Genomic DNA, 24,122 nt, shown 5'->3' with positions numbered 1-24,122 from the left:
CCAGCCTGGGCAACAAAGCAAGACTCCATTTCAAAAAAAAAGAGAAGAAATATGAAGTATGCTGTTAAAGTGCTTATGGTCAGCAGGAAAGACAGTTATCTGAAAGAATAACTATAATTAGCACTTTTAATAACTTCTATCTATTTTGAATATTCTAAGTACTAGGCATAGTAACGTTGTGCATGTCTATACCTGATATCTCTAATTTCTCACTTTCCATTTTCCCTTCGAACCACTTCAGTCACTCTAGGTGCTTCACTGCTCGACTGAAACAGCTCCATTTAAGGCTACCAACGTTATTCATCTTCCTAAATCTAGTAGTCAGGCTTCATGACCGGGGCAAGTTATTAATATGTTCTTCCACAGTTTTCTCATTTATACCATTGTGACTGTAGCATTACTTATCATATAGGTATTGTGCACACTGAATGGGATAATCTGTATAACCCTTAAAACAATGTTTTACAGATAATACAGGTATAGCACATGTTAGCTGCTATTATTTTTATTAGATAATCACTGCTTATTTTTGCAGTGCATTTGACACAGTTAGGCATTCCATTCTTCTTGAAGTGCTGTCTTTTCTTGGCTTGCCTTTCATGACATATTGCAGTCTCCTGGTTTCCCTGTAAAACCTGGGACTGACCTTGGTTTTCTCTGCAGGCTCCTTCTCTTGTCAGCCCTGAAAATAATGGAGTGCTCCAGAGCTCAGTGCTGGGCCATCTTCTCATTCCTGTCTATGCTTTCTCCATGGTAATCATAGATTTAAGTGCCATCTGTGCTCCTAGGAATATTCAACTTCTATCTCCATTATTGACTTTCCCTAAGCTTTAGGCTTGCATAGCCAAGTGCCTTCTCAACATATCTATCAGGCATCTTCCATTGGAACTCATAGTTTTCTTCACACATCTGTTTCGTCTATTTTGACTCTTTCTCCAGAGGATCTGTTCCCCATAAACTAGCACAATGATTGTTTTTAAGTAGCAGATCACTCAGTCCATCCCTGTTGGTTGACAGATAGCTGTGAGAACCATCTAGTTTGCTGACATCCCTTTGGTTGTGTGATGGCTGCTTACTCTCACTGCAGACTTGGGGAGACGGGGTTCAACAACAATCACAATTTTCAACTACTCCCTGGGTTTATCACTCGCTACTCAAGTTCTAGAATAAAAAAAGGTGATAACCACCAAATATTTTTTTTACCATCAGGGGGCTTCAGCCAGTAATTTTATTTTGCCCTAAAAGATAGTTAACTTAAAGCTATATCTTAGTTTGTTTTCATGTGCCATAAAACCAGCCAGTATAAAAAGTAAAAAATTTGGACTATAAAACCAGTTGTTTTGTCCTTGTTCAATGGACTACTTAGTTGAAATAATTTCATTTTCTGATTCGTTTATTGGATAGTGCTGTGTGACTATAAGCTATCAGAAGATAAAACATCTCAAACTTGTCCTCTTGAGATCTCCATTCAAATCTCTGCTCAAATGTCACCCTTTTAGGAAAGCTCCTGACCTGATCTGAAATGGCGCCTTTTCACTCAGTGCTCACTCAGGAGAAGAGTAAGGCTAAATATAGCCTATAACCTGCCTTATTTTTTTCTCATGTATTATATATTTACTTGTTGAGTTGTTGTGATTGTTATTGATATCTGTCTCCCTCTTCAAGAATATAAACTTTGCAAAAAGAGAAGCTTCATATTTTGTGCTCCTTCTGTATTCACAGCACTTAAAACATTGACTAATATAATATTAGGCATCCAATAATTAGAAATTTATAAGTGAATGAATTATATTAATGTGTAAAATATATAAAAATGTATGTATTTTTATACTTTCAGAGGACTCATCCTGCATTATTTCAACAAAAGATTAAGACCATAATTATGTCTAAGGATGTAAAGAATCTACCAATTATAAAGTTGCTTGGGGCTGCAGTTTATAAGAATACTGTATAAGAATTTGAAAAATATAACAATGGAGTGTGTTAAGTTTTATGAACATAATTCTTCATATAAGTAAGATAAGCTTTCTGCACATACCATCTATAAAATCCTGATGCAAAGAAAAGATAAAACGAGTGTACATTAAATCTGTCTTTGAGTTTACCTGCTTTAAGAATCAGACATTCAGAGCTTTCGTTTACTCTTTGTTGATGATTCAAATATTGTTGGGATATTATATCTTTGTGTATATGCTGAAATTGATCATGTTATAAGTGGCATATAATACATGTTGGGATTGGATCCAAAGCCATGACATCTGTGGTTTACAGCATTATCCATCCATTGGCATTGCTGGTCAGAGAGGTGCACTAGCATGACTCCCAGAGCCGTGTTGACCTAAAATGCTTAAGTGCAACTGAATATTTACTGGAGAAAGTCTGAAACTTCACTTTCAGAATATTTTTCAATATATTTCTCATGTTAAGTCTCATGCCACCTTCTCACGTTAAGTGGTAGGGGCAAGAAAAGAATAAATGTGAAACTGAAGTAGTCTATGAAGAATTGGAGTGATCATAGAAAATTTGAGTTTGGGATACTGACCCAACCATTGATAATAGAAAAGGAGAGGAAAGGAAAAAAGCAAAAACGCCGAATAACTCAAAACATGCCATAACCTCTTTTCCCATAGTCATCATGCTAAATGGGAGAGTTTCCCATACACATAACTCTCCTAGAATTAACTTCCTTCCTAAAATCTTCCCTTTTATGAGGTTTATTTAAACTGAACTGTATCTGTTTACAAATGTATAAGGTATGGGTATACTGGCAGTATGATTTACATAGGTTAGTGAACCTCAGGCACCATAGGCAGACTGGTCTGTGGGAGCAGTAATACTCCTGATTATTATCATACTAAGTTATTTATGGGGATAGCTCTTTTTGTCAAGTGAACCAGAGAACTGAGGAAGTTGTTTTGACTTGTCTTGTCTTTACCTCTATCTCTCATGTTTAGACAGTGTTAATGTCTGTAAATTGGGTGGGATTAGCAGTGCAGAAAAGAGAGAGAAGAGGAGCAAAATATAACCCAAAATTAAAATGTAAAGTAAGATAAAGAAAATGTGGCACATATACAAGGTGGAATACTACACAGCCATAAAAAACGATGAGTTTGTGCCCTTCATAGGGACATGGATGAATCTGGAATTATCATTCTCAGCAAACTGACACAAGAACAGAAAACCAAACACTGTATGTTCTCACTCATAGGTGGATGTTGAACAGTTAGAACACGTGGACACAGGGAGGGGAGCATCACACACTGCAGTCAGTAGGAGGGGGCTAGGGAGGGATAATGAAGGGAGAAATACCAGATATAGGTGATGGGAGGATGAAGGCAGCAAACCACCTTGCTGTGTGTGTACCTATGCAGCAATCCTGCATGATCTGCACATGTACCCCAGAACTTAAATTACAATAAATAAAATAAAATAAAAATAAATAAAAGAGCACAAAATAACCATAAGAGTTCAGTGTTCACAGTTTTAAGGAGCTGTTTCAAATTGTTAACAATAATCATTTTTATCATCGTAATTATTAGTTTTGATACTGGCAGAAGTGGATCCTCATTGGAAGGCCAGTTTTGGAGTAAACAGTCAAAAGTCAGATTTGGGTCTAAAACATGAACACAGATGAATGAATTTAACTAAGGTGTTTTAGATGAGAGAAAGCAAGTTCTTACCAGTATAAAACAAACAAGCAAAAACCCTTAGTATCGCTTTGAAAAGAAACAAACAAAAAAACCAGGAAGGGACAACTTCCTGGAGGACTTGAAAGGAGCACCACCATTGATTTGACTGACATAATTTTCCACTAAAAGCCCTGAAAACCCTGTACACAGAGTAACTAAAGGAAACGTTTTTTCAAGCTCACTTATTGAGTTGATCTTAAAAACATTTTACCAGCTTTTATTCTGGCTAATACATTCTTAATAGACTTTCTTTTGCACTTCCAAACAGGAGCCCTCTTTCCAGAATTTGCCATATTGCATCTGTTATCTAAGCTTAGCACCATTCAGACTCAGAGCCATGTTGACCTAAAATACTTAATTTTTACTGAATATTTACTGGAGAAAGTCTGAAACTTCACTTTCAGAATATTTTTCAATATACTTCCCATTTATTCAGAGTACAGCCCCATAGAGAGTACTAGGCCAAGAGTTTTTTTTATCATCACCATAATCCAGCCCTCTTGTTATCTTTAAGGCAAGACTCCTACCGAAGCGGGCAAGACTAAAGGTGCTGACTTTTGAATGGACTCAGCCATCCACCATTGCTCAGAAAAGGCAGGCTGCCGAACTGACCACCAAATGCTCCCCAACCTGATTTATTTTTTATAGCTCTTCCAGATCTTTTCTAGCAATACTTTTCAAAATAAGAATTACTCTAATAAAACATACTTTTTAAATTTCTTGGCAATATTTGATTCTTCTCTAAAAAGTCATTAATAGCTTTTTGGAGAAGTAGGGTGATGCAGACAAGATAAAATATTTAACTATCAAATTAAGAACACAGAAAGGGAAAGCTGTGGACATTATCAGAAATAATAAGCACTGGTAGACTGAGGACGAAATTGTTAACACATCTCATGACACTTCACTGGTTTTAGAAGTGTTTATAGTTGTTCTACCCTTGGCCACTGCCAATAAGTTTTTTTTCTTTTTCTTTTTTTTGAGATGAGTCTCACTCTGTGGCCTAGGCTGGAATGCAGTGGTGCAATCTCAGCTTACTACAACCACCGCCTCCCGGGTTTAAGTGATTATCCTGCCTCAGACTCCCGAGTAGCTGGGATTACAGGCATGAGCCACCACACTTGGCTAATTTTTTTGTATTTTTAGTAGAGACGGAGTTTTACCACATTGGTCTAAAACTCCTGACCTCAAATGATCTGCCCACCTCGGCCTCCCAGAGTGCTGGGATCACGTGCATGAGCCACTGCACCTGGCCCAATAAAAATTTATACTTGGGATGGGAGTGGGTGATTGCAGTGTTTGAGAAATGTCTGTGTGAGTTTTTCATAAGGAGAATGGCTTCAAAAGCTATGAATGGAAATGCAGAAGTGACTTCTGAATAAATGGTGTCAGCCTGAATGCCCTTTCCAGGTGAACAGTTTTCTGTATGCTTTCTGAAACCACAGAATATTAAGTTGGAAGAAAGCATGGAGATGATCTCCTTTGACCCCTCTTTTTACAGGCATCTGAGGCTTGTACAAAGAAATGGTTTGGTACAAATTAAATTTCCTGAGGATAAATTAGGAGAGACAACCACAACCTCAAAAAGCATCACCACAGACCTAGTAGAAATGTGGGAGCTGTTCTAAGTGAACCAGCAGATTGAGAAAAGAAAGAGAAGTCCTCCTTGACTTAGACTTCTGGTTCACTTATGGGTAGGACCCACGGTTTCTGCCAAATTCCCCTCTGTCTAAGTCATCTAGGTAAGAAAGCAGTTCTTTCTTGCCGTAAAGGCAGCAAGAGAGAACTATTTTATTATCATCCTGTTCTTCCTTCTACTTGTGCCTACCCACGTCAGATTCTCTTCGTCCAACTTACCAGTATAGTTGCTTATGCAGCTGAAACTACCTTTTTGTGAGTTGCTGTCTTTTGCTCTGTTTCCCTCCAGCTGCCGTCACAGGATTTTCTAATGATACTTGTAGCCACAACAGTTGAAAATCAGATACTTGAAAAAATGCATCTTGCAAACAAATCTGAATTGGCACAGTTCTGAAACCATTTATTCCCTGAGGGTGGGTAAGGACCCACTCCCCCTTGTGAGAAGAAAAAGAAATAACAAATGACAAGAAGAGAAAGTAATAGCATGATAAATGATTGGTCAGCAATCATTTGTTAGTGAAATGCATCATTTTTCTGACAATAAATTTTGAAAGCAGGTGGATATTATTAAATATCTCTATAGGGCTTTTTTTTATTTGCAGCATTTATAAGATTTTAATCTAAATGTATTTTTTTTATTCTCTTTAAAGAGTTCTCTTGCTGTGCTGCTGGGTCCTCAGAAATGTTCTAGAGATCGCCTCTTTGAAAGTGTAAGTATAAAGTTTATTTGACTCAGTGTAGTTTCTTATTTTGGTTGCTTTTGATCCTCAGTGGTCTCACCTCACCTTCCATACTAGAAAACTGCCTTTATTAGAATAGAGAAATCACCTGCCAGAAAAGCCAACTTATAATTAGGCATGAACCTTCTCAACCATATTTAATGTACGTCTCAGAAAGGAAGTGTCCATGTTCCCCATGAAGGTACCCGCACAGCTTATACAATGAGGCTAGTGGGGACCCCAGATGCATGTCTGCACAAATTTTCCTGAAAATCCAACTCGATTATTTACATTTGAGTTTATACTTGACTTGGCTTACATTTCTTACAGCACCAAGCTGAACATGAACAGGAAAGGGAAGCCCCTGAGGGGAATACTTCCCTCAAAGCAACAGCTTACATGCTGTGTGGTACCCTGTAACAGCATTCCTCTCATCCCATTAGTCTTTGTTTCTTCATCATTCTGTAGGAATAGACAAATGCAAGAGGAAAGGCAGAATCCTTCCATGAAATAGTGATGCAGTATGCTAAGTCCTTTTTCCAAAATATCCTTAACATTGAAACCCTTCGAAAGAGTACTAGAGGTGGTCAAACAATGACTTTCAAATCTGTATTTTTATGACCTGTATTCTCTCTCTACTTCCTGTTCTGGATGTCTTCCCTAGAGGAAATCGTTATGATGTGCATCTGGGCTCTCAAATTCAGAGTGTCCAAATGGGCTCATTATTCATGCAGCAAATCTAGTTCTTCCCAGTCACGCCATCTTTTATAGTGTTTCTGCTCTCCTTTTATTTTATTTATTTATTTATTTATTTATTTTAATTTTGTAGGTACATGGTGTATGTATTTATGGGGCACATGAGATATTTTGATACAGGCATGCAATGTGACATAAGCACACCATGAAGAATGAGGTTTCCATCCCCTTAAGCATTTATCCTTTGAACGACAAACAACCCAATTACACTCTAAGTTATCCTGAAATGTACAATTATCTACTCTTCTTTTATTTTCTCATCTTAAAAACCTTTGCATCGTGATAAATTTTTCAACTTGAATTCATTCCTTTAATTAATCTACCACTAAATTTTATGTTTATATAATCTTTTCTTTCAATTCAAGTGTAATCAACCTAGCCTCATGATAATCTTACCATAAAAACCTCCTAACCAGTCATCTCCCTATTATGCTGTCTCGAATTTTCAGCTCATTATAAATACCATTGAATTGATCTAAAATTCTGCTTTTATCATATTATACCCTTGCTCAAAGCACAAAGGATAATGTCCAATCTCTGCATGCAGGTGTTTAAGAACTTCATTGATCTGGTCCCAAGACTTATCCCACTTGATTTTTTTTTCTGTGCAACATAAACTATTACACTAAACAAAGTCCTTGCTGTCTCATATACCCCCCTTCCCATGTCCATCTCATTATGCTCCTTACTTACAAGAAATGTCTCTACTCACCCATCTGTGTCCAGTTCCTACCCATTTCTTAGGTTACAATATAAATTTAATTTGCCATATGAAATATTCTTACCCATCTCTGCCCCACACTAATATATAGATTTATCTTGTGTTCAGATAAAATTAAGAACAACTTAACACCAAATTATTTCCTACTTTCTGTGTGTTTGTTTTTCAAGCTAAGTGGGTGCTTTTAGTGGCATTTTGTTTAGTCATCAAAGGCCAGGGGTGCTCTATAAATGCCTTTAATTACCTTATCTTTATTTTTCCATATGCCACCAACTCATCCTCTTTTATGGGAACTGTTTCATCTGGTGGCCCCTGTTTAATTGCTTTGCCTCATACTTCTGTTTTTCCCCCATTCGATTGACTACTGGGTGTGTTCTCTGGCTTTCAGTTTGGTTTTCCCCTTTATTATTCCTTTTAGCCCCCATTAACTCACCTCCCTCCGTGAGTCAGATTCAGAATATTCTTCCTAGGTCAATCACATTGGCTTCTGCCTGTCCACAAGAGGAAAAGGAGTTGACAGTAGATTGTATAGCCTTTCAGTTATTCAAACTACATAGTGTCATGCCATGAACATGGTATGAGCAAATAATGTTTTCTGATTGACTTACGGGGCATGTAGAAAATATTTTTGTTTTTATCAACACAGCTTTACCACCCCTACCTTACCCACATATAGTTCCTTACTTTTCATTTTTAAAGACTGTTTGCGCATTAAAAATGTTTACTTTTTAATATTCATAAATTTTTCAAAGATAATGCTTGGCATTTTTAATTTGCATTCACTCTAATTCATACATAACAAATGTAACACAGAATTTTCTTCTTCTCTTGTTTTTAATTTTATCAAAGCAAAATTCATATAACATAAAATTAACCCCTTTAAAGTGTATAACTTAGTACATTCACAATGTTGTGCAATCATCACTGCCCTAAAGTTTTAAAACATTTTTGTCACCCCCAAAGGAGACCCAGTATCCACTGAATAGTCTCTTCACATTTCCCTCCTTTCCCTATCCCTAAACACACACTAATCTGATTTCTGTCTCTAAGAATTTATAAATTCTATATATTTCATATAATTTGAATTATACAATACAGACCTTTGTGTCTGGGGTATTTTACTTAACAGCATGTTTTTAAGGGCTACATACACCAGTGGAAGTGTCAGTAATTTTTTTCTTTTTGAGTGACTGAATAATATTTCATTATATGGATATATGTTACACTAGCCTGGTTTTCTTAATTTGATTTTTTAATTGATTATTGCTTTTGTATTGAAATAAAATTGTTTCTGTATGTTGATCTTGTATCCTACAACTTTACCAAAATTGCTTATTAGCTTAAATTGTTTTTTGTTTGTTTACTGTGGATTCTTTAGGACTTTCTATAGATAAGATCATTTCATCAGCAGATATTCTTTCCTCTTCCTTTTAGTTTGAATGTCTTTTATTTCCTTACTTGCCCAATTGATCTTGCTAGAATTTACAATACACTTATGAATAGATGTAATGTGGGCCTCCTTGTCTTGTTCCTGAGCTTAGGGGGAAAGCTTTAATTTTTTTGCCACTGTATGTGATGTTAGCACTAGCTTTTTCATAAATACCCTTTATCTGGTTGAAGAAATCACCTTCTGTATCTACTCTGTTAAGTCATTTTATCATGAACTAATATTAGATTTTGTCAAATATTTTTTCTGCACCAATTAAGATGACTATGTTTTTTCCCCCCTCTTCATTTTACTAATGTGATATATTGTACTGGTTGGTTTTATTTTGTTGAACCACCTTGTATTTCAGGGACAAAATGTTGAGAATTTTTATGTCTTTATGCATACAGCATATTTGTCTATAGTTTTCCTTTTTTGTGATGTCTTTGTCTGGCTCTGATATCAAGATAATATTCATTTCATAGAATGAGTTAGAAAGTGTTTCTTCATTTTTTGATGAGAATGATTCATATTACCTCTTTTTTAAATGTTTGGTAGAATTCATCAGTGAAGCCATCTGGTCAGGCTTTTCTTTGCTGGGAGGTTTTTGATTATTGACTGAATCTCTTTACTTGTTATAGGTCTGCTTAGATTTTGTATTTCTCCTTAAACAAATTTGGTAACTTCTGAATTTTCAGGATCACTTACTATTCTTCATCACACTTTATTTTTTCTTTCATCTTCAAACATTAAATAAAGCTGAAGTTCAAAGAAGAGATGCTTCCCCCCTGAAAGTAAATCTAAATGGAAATATGCTAACAAAAATAAGCCAATTTCTTCACCGAAACAAACCAAATGAGACAAAAGAGTATTTCTTCCTTTCATAGAATAAATGCCCCTTAATTATATGTTACCCATGCTTTAAAACAAAATTCTTAGGGAAACAGATGTTAGATTTGACTTTTAAAAGCCTTTTCTAAACCTATTTTTTTATAGAAAGGTAAATTGTCCAGAGATTCTAGGTGAAAAATGTATTCAGTATTTATGCAATGAACTTTTGTTAGGGAGCTCAGAATACAATTGCTCCAGTCCTTCTCATGTTGCCTCCCCTAGAAATTCTGTAGCACCTTTCTATGTCTATCCAGATAGATTCCTGGAAGAGCAGAAAGGGTGTGTGTGCATGAGAGAGAAAAGTCGACAGTTTACTTGTGATTATGAGCCACTCTAAGAATAGGTAGAGTTAGTCCAGAGAGTACTACCCACACCCCAAAACTGTCTTCCGATAACTTACATCTTCATTACTTTTCCTATATATTCATTACCTCTTATAATCTGAGTCACTAAATTATCTTTTAACCTGTGCAGTCAACATAGGTACATTTCTTCATTCAGAGGAAAAAAGAGATAAATGCTGAGATAACAACACATAGCCAGCTGCTTCTTCTCCAAGTCCATTCATTCAATAAACTTCTATTGAACACCTACTATGTGCCACGTATGCATTATGTTGGACTTTGAGTATACAATGTTGAACAAAACAGACATGTTCTGTCAAATGTTCAGCCCATGATTCCTTTTATCAAAGACTCAGTTCATGGGAATCTTAGTTTTACCACGTGCAGAGTTCAATAGTACAGTTGAATAGCAGTTGAAGGCTCACATACCCGTGGAAGTTAAATAGTAATTCAGCAATGACCCTAGAGTTCTGCTCCCCGGGAAACATTTAATGGTGTTACCCAGGAAGTATCATGACACCTTACAAAGGGGCATCTGTTGGCAACTCTAACCCTGACAAAGAATCAATTCTTCCTGCCAAAGGGAGTAGAAAAATCCCTTCCCTTTGCCCCAGTGCACCCCACACCACTGATCAATCAGAGAATTCTGAATGCTTACAATAGACAGAAGACTGCAGGGTCAACCAAACACACAAGAGCCACCCCAGGGGCTAACAAGGAAAGCAGGAAGCCAGCATTTTGCTGAACATACTGAGGGGAAGCAAAACCTTAAAGCCATTGACAGAGGCTGTACCCAGTACCATCTCAACAGCCAAGAGTGAGATAATCTACCAACAGCTAAGAGCACAGAAAGGAGAAAGCAGCCAATCCCAAACAGACACCTGGGAAAAGAGTGGTCCTGGCTGCAGAAAAGATGACCAGCAGAGCCAAAGCCAGACAGCTTGTTCTTGTTTTAGTGGTGTGGAATTGTGGCCTGCCCTAGAACTGAATTCTTGCTCTGCCACTATTCCACTGTGACATTATGTAGCTCACTGACCCTCTCTGAAACTTAGATGTTTCATCTGTAAAACAGGCTTACCACATTGTGAGAATTAGAGAAAACGAATGTAAAGTAGACATTCAATAAATAGCAGCTTTTATTTATTCTGAAGTGTGTGTTCATTCATCACAAAGGAATTCCTCAGCGGTCTTCTTAAAGTTCCAACATATCTTTTGTTGTTGAGAGTCTGGTGTGAAATCAGGATGCCTACCTTACAGATTCCTTTTAAATGATTTATTTCTGTTTAAATATGGTACGCCTTATGATGCCCTTGTTAGATATTAGGGATATATTTATCTGTGTACCTCACGTCTCCCACTTCCTGTCGCCTCTGTAATAGACACTCTTTCAGGCCAGAACCGTGTCTCCTTCATCTTTGTCCCTAGTGACTGTGGTAGTTTTTGCACATAGTAAGTAGGCTAACATATAAATATTAAACATTCTGTATGCCTTTCTTTTCATCACTTCATGCCACATTTTCATGCATCTTTTAGCTTAAAAAGTCATGCCATAAGAAAAATGAAGTTTGTGTATTTGTATGGATATGTACCTATGTATACACATACATATGTGTCTGTGTTAAAAAAGAAACACCACCTCACCTATTATTAGCTGAGTGCCTATACATGCTAAGTACTTGTGGAGAATAGCTTTCTCATTTATTGAAGGGAATATCTATCTACAAATGGCATTTGTAAAAATATGTATATATGTTAAATGCCAGTGATAGTAAAAGCATATAAAGAAGACTTTTCTCCTATGCTTCAAAAAATGAAATGTAGTCACTTAATTTGTGTAGCGGTTGTTGATCTATCACCTAAAAAGTATTTAGTACAAAAAGGTCTGAAGAAATTAGGATTCAAAACAGCAGGCAGCTACCCAATTGTGGTCAATGTGGACATTAATCACAGTGCTTTATTTCCTATTCATTGTTGCTAATTTTACTCTTCAGGCTTATATATAGCAGTTTTAAACCCCTGAAAATTCCATGAGTTCTTTTGTTAAAATGCAGCCTTGCTCGTGATGATCTCACTGTTAATTATTTTTTAATAAGTAGCTTCACTCCAAGCATTCGAGAACCTGTTTGAGCTGCCAATGTTAAAAGATAGAAATTGTAGAAAGAGCAGCAATATCCCTCTAAAATCATGGAATTATCAAGGCTTCCACAATGAAAGGCTTTAGAGGTCAACAGACTCAACTTCCCTTCCTATGCACTGCATTTCTTCACCATGATATTTACAGGAGTATTGCAGGCTCATGCTCCTAATAGACTTCCCCATTTGCCGAGTAGTACCTGCACCCAGTGTTAAGAGTCTATCTTCAGTCTCCTTAGCACCACAAGAATTAAAGTATCAAAACCACCTCAGTAGCTAAAAGATACCTAGAATTGTGCCACCACTGCCAATGCCCTGGTGGGAATTCACCTGTTGGCTCCATTTAGTCCTACCTTGCTCAGTTCATCACCAGCAGCCACCCAAGATCCCACCATGCATTCTTTAGTCTTATGAGTGAACTGAGCTGTTGAAGTTACCTATACACAGTTGATCTGTCGGGTTGGTATGCAAAGTCTTGGCTATGACTCCAGCTGGACAAGAAATGGGAGATGCCAAGCTGGCTACCAGAATGGACCATCCTGAAAGGGCAGTAGAGTAGTGGTTAAAGTGTGGGTTCTGGAGTCAAGTTGGCTAGTTGACATCCTAGCTTCAGCTCTTATTACATTTTGGGTATATCACTTTTTGTGCTTCTGTTTTCTTTTTTGGAAAGTGGAAATAATAAGAGAACTTACTGGATTATGTGAAGATTAAATGAGCTAATATTTATAACATACTTAGACTGCAAGACATTTAGAATACATATGATAATAATACTATCTACTATTAGTCTCTTATCAGGTAGAACTAAAGAAGAAACTAACTCCTTGTCACCAACTTCTGCTGTGTAGGCAAGTTGTGGTACTGGCTATGCAGGTTGACCTCTTAGATATCACCCTATGAAATCTATTCCAGGCTTTCTGCTCCCCACGTCTCCCAGCCTAGGAATGAGTGAGAAGGGAGAGCTAAAAACTTACTCTGAAAGTCTGCATCAGAATGTTCTCTCTTTTGTCTAACTCAACTTCTTGTTTTCTTTCTTCCTTTTTTTTTTTTTTTTTTTTGAGACAGGGTCTCACTCTGTCATTCAGGCTGGAGTACAGTTGTTCAATCATAGTTCACTGCAGCCTCTTGGGCTCAAAGGATCCCCTTGCCTCAACCTCCAAAGTAGTTGGGATAACAAGTATGCACCACCACACCTGATTAATTTTTTATTTTTTTCTATTTATTTTTTTTTTTTTGAGACGGAGTTTTGCTCTTGTTTACCCAGGCTGGAGTGCAATGGCACAATCTCGGCTCACCACAGCCTCCGCCTCCTGGGTTCAGGCAATTCTCCTGCCTCAGCCTCCTGAGTAGCTGGGATTACAGGCACGCGCCACTATGCCCAGCTAATTTTTTGTATTTTTAGTAGAGATGGGGTTTCACCATGTTGACCAGGATGGTCTCAATCTCTTGACCTCGTGATTCACCCACCTCGGCCTCCCAAAGTGCTGGGATTACAGGCATGAGCCACCGCACCCGGCAATTTTTTTTTGTTTTTGAGACTGTTGCTAGGCTGGAGTACAGTGGCATGATCTCGGCTCACTGCAATATCCACCTCCCAGCTTCAAATAATTCTCCTTCCTCAGCCTCCAAAGTAGCTGAGACTACAGACACATGCCACAATGCCCAGCTAATTTTTGTATTTTTAGTAGAGGTGGGGTTTCACCATGTTGGCCAAAATGGCCTCGATTTCTTGACATCATGATCTGCTTGCCTTGGCCTCCTAAAGTGCTGGGATTACAGGCATGAGCCACCATGCCCAGCTGCCCGACTAACTTTTAAAAATTTTTTGTAGAGACAGGATCTTGCTTTGTTGCCCAGGCTGGTCTCAAACCTATATTTTAAAGAAATCCTCCTACCTCAGCCTCCTCAAATGCTGGGATTAGAGACATGAGCCACAACACCCAGCCTGTTTTTTTTTTCCCACTTAACTTTAGACTGTAACTTTTGACTCTCAGATTCTGTAATAATACCTTTTATATTCCCTCTACTCTAGGTAACTACCCACTAAGTCAGTAGTTAGTGCCTTTAATTATCCATGGAAGATAATGAAGGCCCAAATAAAGAGTATTAATGAACAAATTCCATGAATAAAGGGGAGGTAAAGGGAATTGATTAATATTCTCTATAACAAGATTCCATCATATAAATATGGAACTACACTTCTTCTTAGAGATAAATGCTAATATCTTATTCTTCTCACCTGCTTAATCTTAATTTTTTTTACTATACTTAATGAGATATACAAATTCCATTTGAATGTGGCACACATTATTGGCTACATATGTTTTTTAAGTTGGAACTTGAAACAAGCAGGAAGATTAACAACAAGACTGCCTACCTCTGTAATCTAGAATCTCAGCTTAAATAACACACAACTCTAGGGCTGGCATGTGTACTGCAATTTCATAATGTAGCTCAGCAGAGCAGAAACTAATTCAGTGAAGGAGGTGAGCATTCAAGAGTTCAGAAGAAAAATAAACCTGAAGAAAGATCCGGAGCATTTGACCTTATGCAAATCAACCACAAATAACACTGACTAAATTTTATCATGCAAACTTAAAAATTAACAATTTAGAGCCTGAAAACCAACATGTTGTAACATGTACATGGAAATTATGGAATCACATGGAAATAAAATAATACCCATAGCAAGGGAGCTCAGAAAGTATATTTAGGGCATTGAAAATTTACTCTCAGATGGAACATGAGAATTCATTTAAAATTGTTCATTGACAGTTTATAAATCATTTTTTTCATATCTTTATCTGTGTGGACAGATGGGAGGCCAACATCTTCCAAATTCATTTCTCAGTTATACATATGTGTAAATTAGCCTGTGAAAATTACAAATTTTATTCGTGTGCTTTATTAAATTCTGTCACAGCTGTTATTAGTACTGATTTCATATTATCTAGTACTTGTAGAAATTGACAATGTAGGCCTGTGAATTAGTCAAAAGACTTTTAAATGTCTGATCAAATGTCAGCAAACTAATGAAAATGCCTGAGTAGAGAAATATCCATGCACACAGACACCACTAGCCATTTTATTCATGTAAAAATGTATTAAATTTAGAAAGTGTCGAAGTATTCCATATGTTGGGTCAGCCCTTCTGGAACTCCTCTTCTCCTGATGACAGTGACAGTCTCATTGTCTGTTTAGGTATCAGTTTAGTGGACTCAGATGGGACATCCTCTTCCTATCCCATAGACATCTTCCAGATTTACATGATGACAGAATGTTGGCCTTTCTAAGACAGCTGAAGTCTTCAAACTGAAAACCACTTTGTAATCTTCCTCCTGCCCATAATTTTCCTGTTTCGATAGTGCCCTCCCACTCTCCCAAGTTCTAGTAGAGCTCAGTTTCACTTCTGAGAAAGTAATCATTCTTTTGTTCCTTATGTTTTAACATTTGGATCTAATCACAGTAGATCCATGGAAACTTTATGACAAAGAACAGAAACAAGCAAAGTAACCACAGCAAATTTAGGCATAAGGCTCATTGTTGAAAGAGAAATTTTCCGGACCTTTTTTCTCATAGAATTGTACTTAGTAGAGTTGAGTTATTTTTTACAAAGTATTAACAGCTTTTTCAATCCTCTTTTACATGCATTTTCCTGAAAACTCTAAGGAATCTAAATTTAAACCACTATGATATTAATGAAGAAGAATTATACTTACTATATCTTGTGCTTCAACCATGTAATTGGAAAGAAAAAGGCATCAAAAATGACAGCAATGACAAGGCATTCAGGCATTGAATTGGCATATTTGAAAGTTGTGACTTATACTTAGGATTAGTGGTCCTACAGCTAATTGTTGGTGAAGCAAAGGAAAGGTGATTATAGTGTATAATCTATACCAAATTGGACCATATTCACTTAATAAATACTTGATTTTGGCACTTTCCTAATATATTTAGTTTCTGGATTTGGGAGAGAGATGGAACCCCAAAAGGATGAATAGATTTTTTTGTCCACCTAGAGAAATAATGGTATTCAACAAACACTGAGAACCTCTATTTGTTATGCACAGTGCTTAGAGCTGTAGATGCCACAGTGAGGAAGATAGAGCTCACCATCTAGTGAAGAGAGAAATCAAGAAAGAGGCAACTCCGAAAGAGTATAATAAAGGGTCATTATAGGGGAAAAGAACAGTTTTTCAACTGGTTAAGGGTATTACCATTCTCTGAGATAGGCAACACTGGGAAATGGAAGTGTGCTTACCAGGGAGTGCAGAAAGATATATCCAGTTTGAGAGCAGTTCCTTTGAGATACTCAGGGGATATAAATGTCTGGTGGGCAGTTGAGTTTGCAAATTTTAAAGCTAAAGAAATATTTGAGCTGAAGAATAAGATCTAGGGAATTGTCAGCTTTTGTTCATTGAATCCTCAGGACTGGCTGAGTTCAACAGAGTATACAGGAAGAAAAAAGTAACAGGCCCAGAAAAGAAACCTTAAAGGTCACTACCATTCAAGGGGTGTTCTGGGGAAGGGATGCCTACAGGACAGCCTGAAAGGGGCATTATCAGTGGTAAAAGACACTGGTGGCACGTCCCCACAGCAGAGGGAGTGGGGATCACCTTGCTGATTTAAGTAGCCATCTATTGCATCTGCTTGGAATTCATAGAAATGCTATCAGATAAATTTTGTTTCTAGTGTGAAATATATGATTTATTAAATTGGGACAAATATCTAATTATTAATTAACCAAGATTTTATAACCAAGGAATAAGTAATAAGGTTTTTTTGAACCCTTTCTAAACATTAATTGTCAGAATATTTACCAATAAACATCAATTTAATGTGGTATATTTTTAAGACTGTATAATGTAAAAATCATTAAACATTATTGTATTTGTTTCACACTGATACGATTCCCTCAAGTATTTTGATGACCCAGACATACACTATTATTTTCCATACTCTTTAGATGAATCAAAATCTATTCATTTGTCTTAAGATGCAGGGAATGTTTAAGACCAGTGGGTAGAATTAGGAAGAGATTCATCCCAACCAATGTAAAAAAGAAATTTCTAACAGTAAGTGTTGTCAAAGGTAAAAGGCTGTTCTATAAAGTTCCCTATTATTTTCATAAATCAGTGACTATTTGATAGTGCATGCTATGTGCCTAGAACTATTATAAGTTCTGGAGAAAAGGGTTTGAACAAGACAGACAAGGTTTCTGCGCTTGTGAGGCTTCCATTCTAATTGAGGGAGACAGAATATAAACACAACTAAAAATCTCAAGCCTGTAATCCCAGCACTTTGGGAGGCCGAGGTGGGTAGATCACAAGGTCAAGAGATTGAGACCATCCTGGTCAACAAGGTGAAACCCCGTCTCTACTAAAAATATTAAAAAATGAGCTGGGCATGGTGGCGCGTGCCTGTAATCCCAGCTACTCAGGAGGCTGAGGCAGGAGAATTGCCTGAACCTGGGAGGCGGAGGTTGCAGTGAGCCGTGATCGTGCCATTGCACTCCAGACTGGGTAATAAGAGCGAAACTCTGTCTCAAAAAAAAAAAAAAAATCTAAACATGTAAAAAAAAGTATCAAATGGTAAGTGCTATTGAGAGAACTGAAAAAGAATGCTACGATTATACCTGGCTTGTTAGATGCTGGAAGAAAAAAAAATGCCCCCAAAATGGAAAAATTAATGATTGAGTGAGAGGGGATGTTTCATAAGGAATGAAGTTTTTAGAAAATCAAAAGAGATTGGATCCAAATCTCAAATTGAAAAATTGTCCTTTATGAACAACTTCATCATAATAACAAAAGAGAAGAAATATTTGCTCCTGAGAACAGATTATGTGCATCTCTTCCTAAGTCGACTTTCAGAAGTTTCATGTTGCTCTCCTGAAATTAGTATTTATACCATTGAAATTGGCAAATGATAGAAATAAGAGCTTTTATTTATTCCTTTTTTCGACTACTGTTTTACATTTACTAACATATTAATGGAAACTGTACTAGGTTGATATAGTTCATCACAGGAAGATGGGGCATTTACTGCCTCATATCTACTTATTTCTATGAAGCATAATGCAAAATAATCAGCAGAGAAACATATAGGAGATTCGAGGCATATAAATAAAATCTGGAGAGTTGCTGTTAATCAAGGCCACGTAGATTTGTGTATGTGGTAAAAGTTTAAACTGGATGATACCAACAGAACTACCCAACTCTAAAACTATATGATTTTTATTATGAAGATGATTGCTAAGAAACAGCAAATCCTAGTTCACTTTATGTCTTGAGTTTTCCAGAATTTTTCCCAGAGTTGTAAACATGAATATAAGGATCACTTGCCACTTTTCTTATTTTAGTTATCACTCCTATTCAATTGGACATTAAGTTTCTGTTTGAAAAGTCTATAATTCTATGATTTAGAACTTGACTGCAATTTGAAAAAACCATAAAACCAATTCAGAAATATAAACAAGATATATATACCTGAACAGTTGACATCATGAAACGGGTATAAAAGCTTTAATTAGAAAAACATCTTGAGCTAGTTCCATGTGTGGTTTCTTTTGTTTGTGATGAATTTTTTTAATTGTTGGCCTTTGTCAGCAGTTACGCTGTTATGTTTCTTTGGATCCACATTGCAGTGCAAGTACTACAGGGTAGTTCGATATGTATTATTAGACGGAAGCCTTTTGACAAGTGACCAGATAGATGAAAACTTCAATACTGAAACCTTACTACATGAAAACGTTGAAGCTTTATCAAAATAAAATTTGTAGAATATTTATTATTTCATCAACACTGTCTAGATGATATTAATTCCTCAGTCGCATAAATTGTACAGGGACAGGAGGCAAAAATGTAATGCAAAATAGCATTTCATGTGGCTTTTGGACAGTAAACGCAAATACTGAAAAGTCTACCTGTGCTGAGCTCTGTCTTCATGCGTCATGATAAAGCCAGAGAAACATTTGTAAAGAGATCATTTTAACCACCCCAGTTGTAAAATATTTCTTTAGTCTCTGTGACTTGCTTATGAGAGGGCTCCTTTGCAGAGAGACATTAATGTAGTTGATATCCCTGCTAGACGACCAATAGTTGAGGCTTAGGGCATTTCAAAGAGAGATTCTCCCCTCTTCTTCCTCGAGTGGAGAAAATCATTTTACTCCTACCCTAGAACCAGAGCACCAGCTGCCTGTCACTGTGTAATAGTGATGATTTCCCCCAATTCCAGAACTGACTAATACCCAATTGGAATTTTTATCCCAGTTTCAGGTCTTTTTGTCTTGGTCTGCATCTGGTCTATCCCAAGAAGGTTATTTCCTAGAAAGGACCCCATAAAACTGTTCATGTCATTGCCCCAACTCCTGATAAAAGGTGTGCCAATTTGTAAACTAGGTGACATTTCATATTCATAGCAGGATATTTTGGCAGGAATATTTGAAGTTTATGCAGCATATTCAGGAAGTGGATTTTATCACTTGAACATTGAGAGGTATATTTTTTCATAGCTACTTCTAACTAAAAAATTCAAACCCTGGAAGTTATTATAGGAAGTTGCCTCTAATTTCTGTTTTGCCCTGTTTCTTGCTTGTGTGGCTCTCCACTTTATGGAAATGGAAATAGTGATAGCTACTGTGGTGTGTATCTAGCCTGTGCTTTAACGGTCCAGAAACAGTCCAGTATATCAGGGAATAACTTTAGTGCAGTTAAGATAAGTTCAAAGGGGATTCAGTAGAAGGAACAAGCTTAATGTTCTCTAAGATTGCAAAGGTATCCTGAGAGAAGATTCTATTATTGTAATTTGGCTTTTAATGTCTCAGGGGCCGGAGTACTTTCCATATCCTAATTGCTTGCATACTATTTCTAGAATAATTTATGAACAGATTGTGTAAATTAATATCTATAAAGAATCTTTCAAAATACAAGTCACAAGGGTCTGGACCTTCCATTCAGTATGCATTTGAGTCTCACTGTCACTAAAAGGTATTGGCCACACCCCGGTAAGCAGATGTTTAGGTAATTTCCCCTTATTTTATTATGTGTAGGATGCACTGATGCTGACATTTTCTTTAGGTTATCAAACGATTTTCACATAACTATTGGTTGACAGTGATTGTATGATTGCATTGCATTGCAAGATAAACCTTGTTTCAGAAAGGTTAAAAAAGTGAAAATATGTGTAGCTGAGAATCAGTGGAATAAAGTAATGAGAGAAAATTCCCTGGACTGCCCTAACACATTTACAAATTTGATAAATAGCCTTTGAAGAATTGTTCCTGATATTTTGTCATTGTTAATGTAATTTGTAGTCTTCAGATGTGTGTTTGATCAACTGGAATGAAAAGAAAAGATACACCGTAATCTCTGGATTTTCTACATTGTGCAATGGAGCTTAAATCCTCAATACAGGATGGACATTCACCACCATCTTTCAGCCCACAAAAGAAATTAATTGAATAAGCAGACAAATATTCCTTTAAATCTGGGAAGCAATGTTGTCACCCTCTTATCCCTCAATTGCAGTGTGTGAAATCTTGTTAGTATTTTATTGAAGATGCTTTTATAGCTCTTTGTGATTCATTAAGCCCCAAAGCAATTTCTATAATATACTATGACAGGAGCTGAACTACTGCCTGAGTTACTCTTTGGAAAAGCCCATTATGTAGCAGCTTTAACTGTCTCTAGCCCCAAGAAGACCAATCTTTTTTAATTGTACTTTAGGTTCTGGGGTACATGTGCAGATCATGTAGGATTGCTGCATAGGTACACACAGGGCAATATGGTTTGCTGCTTCCATTCCCCTGTCACCTACGTCTGGCATTTCTCCCCATGTTATCCCTCCCCGACCTCCCAATCCCCTGCTGTCCCTCCCTTGCCCCCCACTAGTAGATTCCAGTGTGTGATGCTCCCCTTCCCGGGTCCATGTGTTCCCATTGCTCAACACTCACCTATGAGTGAGAACATGCAGTGTTTGATTTTCTCTTGTGTCAGTTTGCTGAGAATTATGGTTTCTAGATTCTTCCATGTCCCTACAAAGGACTTGAACTCATCGTTTTTTTATGGCTGCATAGTATTCCATGGTGTATATGTGCCACATTTTCCTTGTCTGGTCTATTGTCAATGGGCGTTTGGGTTGGTTCCAGATCTTTGCTATTGTAAACAGTGCTGCTATGAACATGTGTGTTCATGTGTCTTTATATAGAATGATTTATAATCCTTTGGGTATATTCCTAGTAATGGGATTGCTGGGTCAAAAAGAATTTCTATTTCTAGGTCCTTGAGGAAGCACCACACTGTCTTTCACAATGGTTGAACTCATTTGCACTCCTACCAACAGTGTAAAACTGTTCCTGTTTCTCCACATCCTCTCCAGCATCTGTTGTCTCTAGATTTTTTAATGACTGCCATACAAACTGGTGGGAGGTGGTATCTCAATGTGGTTTTGATTTGCATTTCTCTAATAATCACTGATGATGAGCATTTTTTCATATGTTTGTTGGCCTCATATATGTCTTCTTTTGAAAAATGTCTGTTCATATCCTTCTCCCACTTTTGGATGGGTTTTTTTTCTTGTAAATCTGTTTTAGTTCTTTGTAGATTCTGAATATTAGCCCTTTGTCAGATGGGTAGATTGCAAAATTTTTTTCCCATTCTGTTGGTTGCCAGTTCACTCTAATGATTGTTTCACTCTAATAATCTTTTGCTGTACAGAAGCGCTAGAGTTTAATTAGGTCCCATTTGTCTGTTCTGGCTCTTGTTACCAATGCTTTTGATGTTTTACTCATGAAGTCCTTGCCTATGCCTGTGTCCTGAATGGTTTTGCCTAGGTTAAGAAGACCAATCTTTACAGGTTGATTTCCTCAAACTGTTAAATGTTCTGCCTGCTTAGAATACTGGCCACTCCATTCTAAACTGTTGTTCTAGAGAAGTTTCTCAAACTTAACTACTATTGATATTTAGAACTAGATAATCTATGTAGATGGGGGCTATCCTGTGCACTGTGGTTGTTTAGCAGCATTCTTTGCCACTAGGTACCAGAAGAACCCCTCTCCACAAAAGTGACAACAAAAAATGTCTGTACACATTGCCTCATGTCCCCTGGGACACAAAATTGCACCTCTAGTTGAGAATCATTGTTCTGGAGTGCTCTTTTCAAAGTTAAATATCCCCTGAGACAATAAGGATCAGATGCTTTGAGAATTAGTTCTCATCCATGTGATTAGATTGATCAAATGTGAAACCAAAGGATAAATTAGTCAGGTGTTATAGAAAAGCAGTAAAGCAGATGCTTTCAAGTTCCAGACTCAATATCACAACATGAAGCTACACTATGAGATAACTAAATGTCAGGGGTGGGTTTTAAGACAAGTAGGGTAGTATGTACCTCTCTCCCTCTCAGATATTTTCTGTAAAGAAAAACAAAACCCTTAGAAATGTGAAGAAACTTCCAAAAGCATACAAAATCTGCTTTCTTTATTGTTGACTCTGTCTTGATCCTGTATATGTTTTCGGAGATTTAAAAAAAAAGAACAGCAGCAAGGTTTTCAACAAGACAGAGAATGAAAACAAAGAGAAACAACAAATTCTGTGGTACAATTAAAATAAAAACATTATTATAATAATATCATTGTTTCCCCACTAGTGATTTGTCCATCACATGAAAACATTCGTTACCCAGATGCTTGTCCACAAGTACATTATTTGTATATAGTCTGTTCTTGAGTAATTCAGTAGTTAAGCCATGATTGGCTGTGGCTTCTCATTTTATTTAAGATTTTTTTATAGCAGCTTTAGTTTCACAGAAAAATTGAGAGGAAGGTATAAAAATTCATATGCCCTCCATCCCCACACATGCATAGCCTCCCACATCATCAACATCCTACTGTCCCTAATGCTGTTATATGAAAAACTAAGTTTGTCATCCTCTCCAATAATCAGTGCCCACTTGGCACCAATATGGAATGGCATCATGTCTCCCAAAGACTATTATAATAGCTTATTTACTACCTCCCTGCTTCCACCTTGTCCCTTAAGGTCTATTCTCCACACTGTAACAGACAAAAAGATCCTGTTAACATCACAGCATCATAAAAGTCCTCTGCTCAAAGCCCTTCGGTGGCTCCTGACATGACTTAGAGGAAAAGCTAAAGACTATACAATGGTCTGCAGGGTCCCACCTCTTTGGTTTCATCTCGGATCACTCTCCCCTTTGCTTGCTCCTCTCCAGCTGCATCGGCCTCATTGGTGTTCTTAGAACATACCATTTTTGTCTCAGGAATTTTGCCTCTGCTGTTTCTTTTGCCTGTAATGCTCTTCTAAAGGTATATATGCATATCACTGTCTTGTCTTCTCCAAGTCTGCATTAATGTCACTTTCCAGTGAGGCCCCCCGACTTCCTTATATAAAGTTGCTATCCCACTCCCTCCCCATTCTACTGTCTTTCTCTTTATTGTCCTCTTATTTTTTCCTCAAAACAAGTATCTTGTGATATTAATTCCTTTTTTTGGTATGTATCCTTCACTCCTCCTAAGGACAAAATTGAATTAAGACATACTTTTTACTGTTTTTTTTCTCCTATTATATTACAAAAGCTTCTTAAGAGCTATTGATGTATACTTATTGAATGGATCCATGGTAAGTTTCAAGGTAGGCTAGTGGCATCATCTGAAACTCATGAAAATAAGTAATGGATATTCTAATCAAAATTTATTTTCAAAGTGTAAAATTCAAATAAGTTCATGAAGTTTCAAGTGAGGACAGAGTTTCAAATTATATTGAATAAGGTCTGGTTTTTGTTCCC

The 24,122-nt window shown here is 37.0% G+C and overlaps 1 protein-coding gene across 1 annotated transcript in view; it reads left to right on the top strand.

Moving 5' to 3' along the window:
* The window catches only part of B3GALT1 (beta-1,3-galactosyltransferase 1), a 371,136-nt gene that overhangs the window by 164,725 nt on the left and 182,289 nt on the right, over positions 1 to 24,122 (top strand). Inside the window, exon 3 of the mRNA XM_054257575.2 lies at positions 5,978 to 6,037. The gene's annotated coding sequence lies outside the window, so the exon portion shown is untranslated. The remainder of the gene's footprint in view (positions 1 to 5,977; positions 6,038 to 24,122) is intronic.

This window comes from Callithrix jacchus, chromosome 6 (genome assembly GCF_049354715.1).
Source record: "Callithrix jacchus isolate 240 chromosome 6, calJac240_pri, whole genome shotgun sequence".
NCBI lineage: Eukaryota > Metazoa > Chordata > Mammalia > Primates > Cebidae > Callithrix > Callithrix jacchus.
Note: the sequence above shows the minus strand (reverse complement) of the source record. Positions and strands in the feature narration are given on the sequence as shown.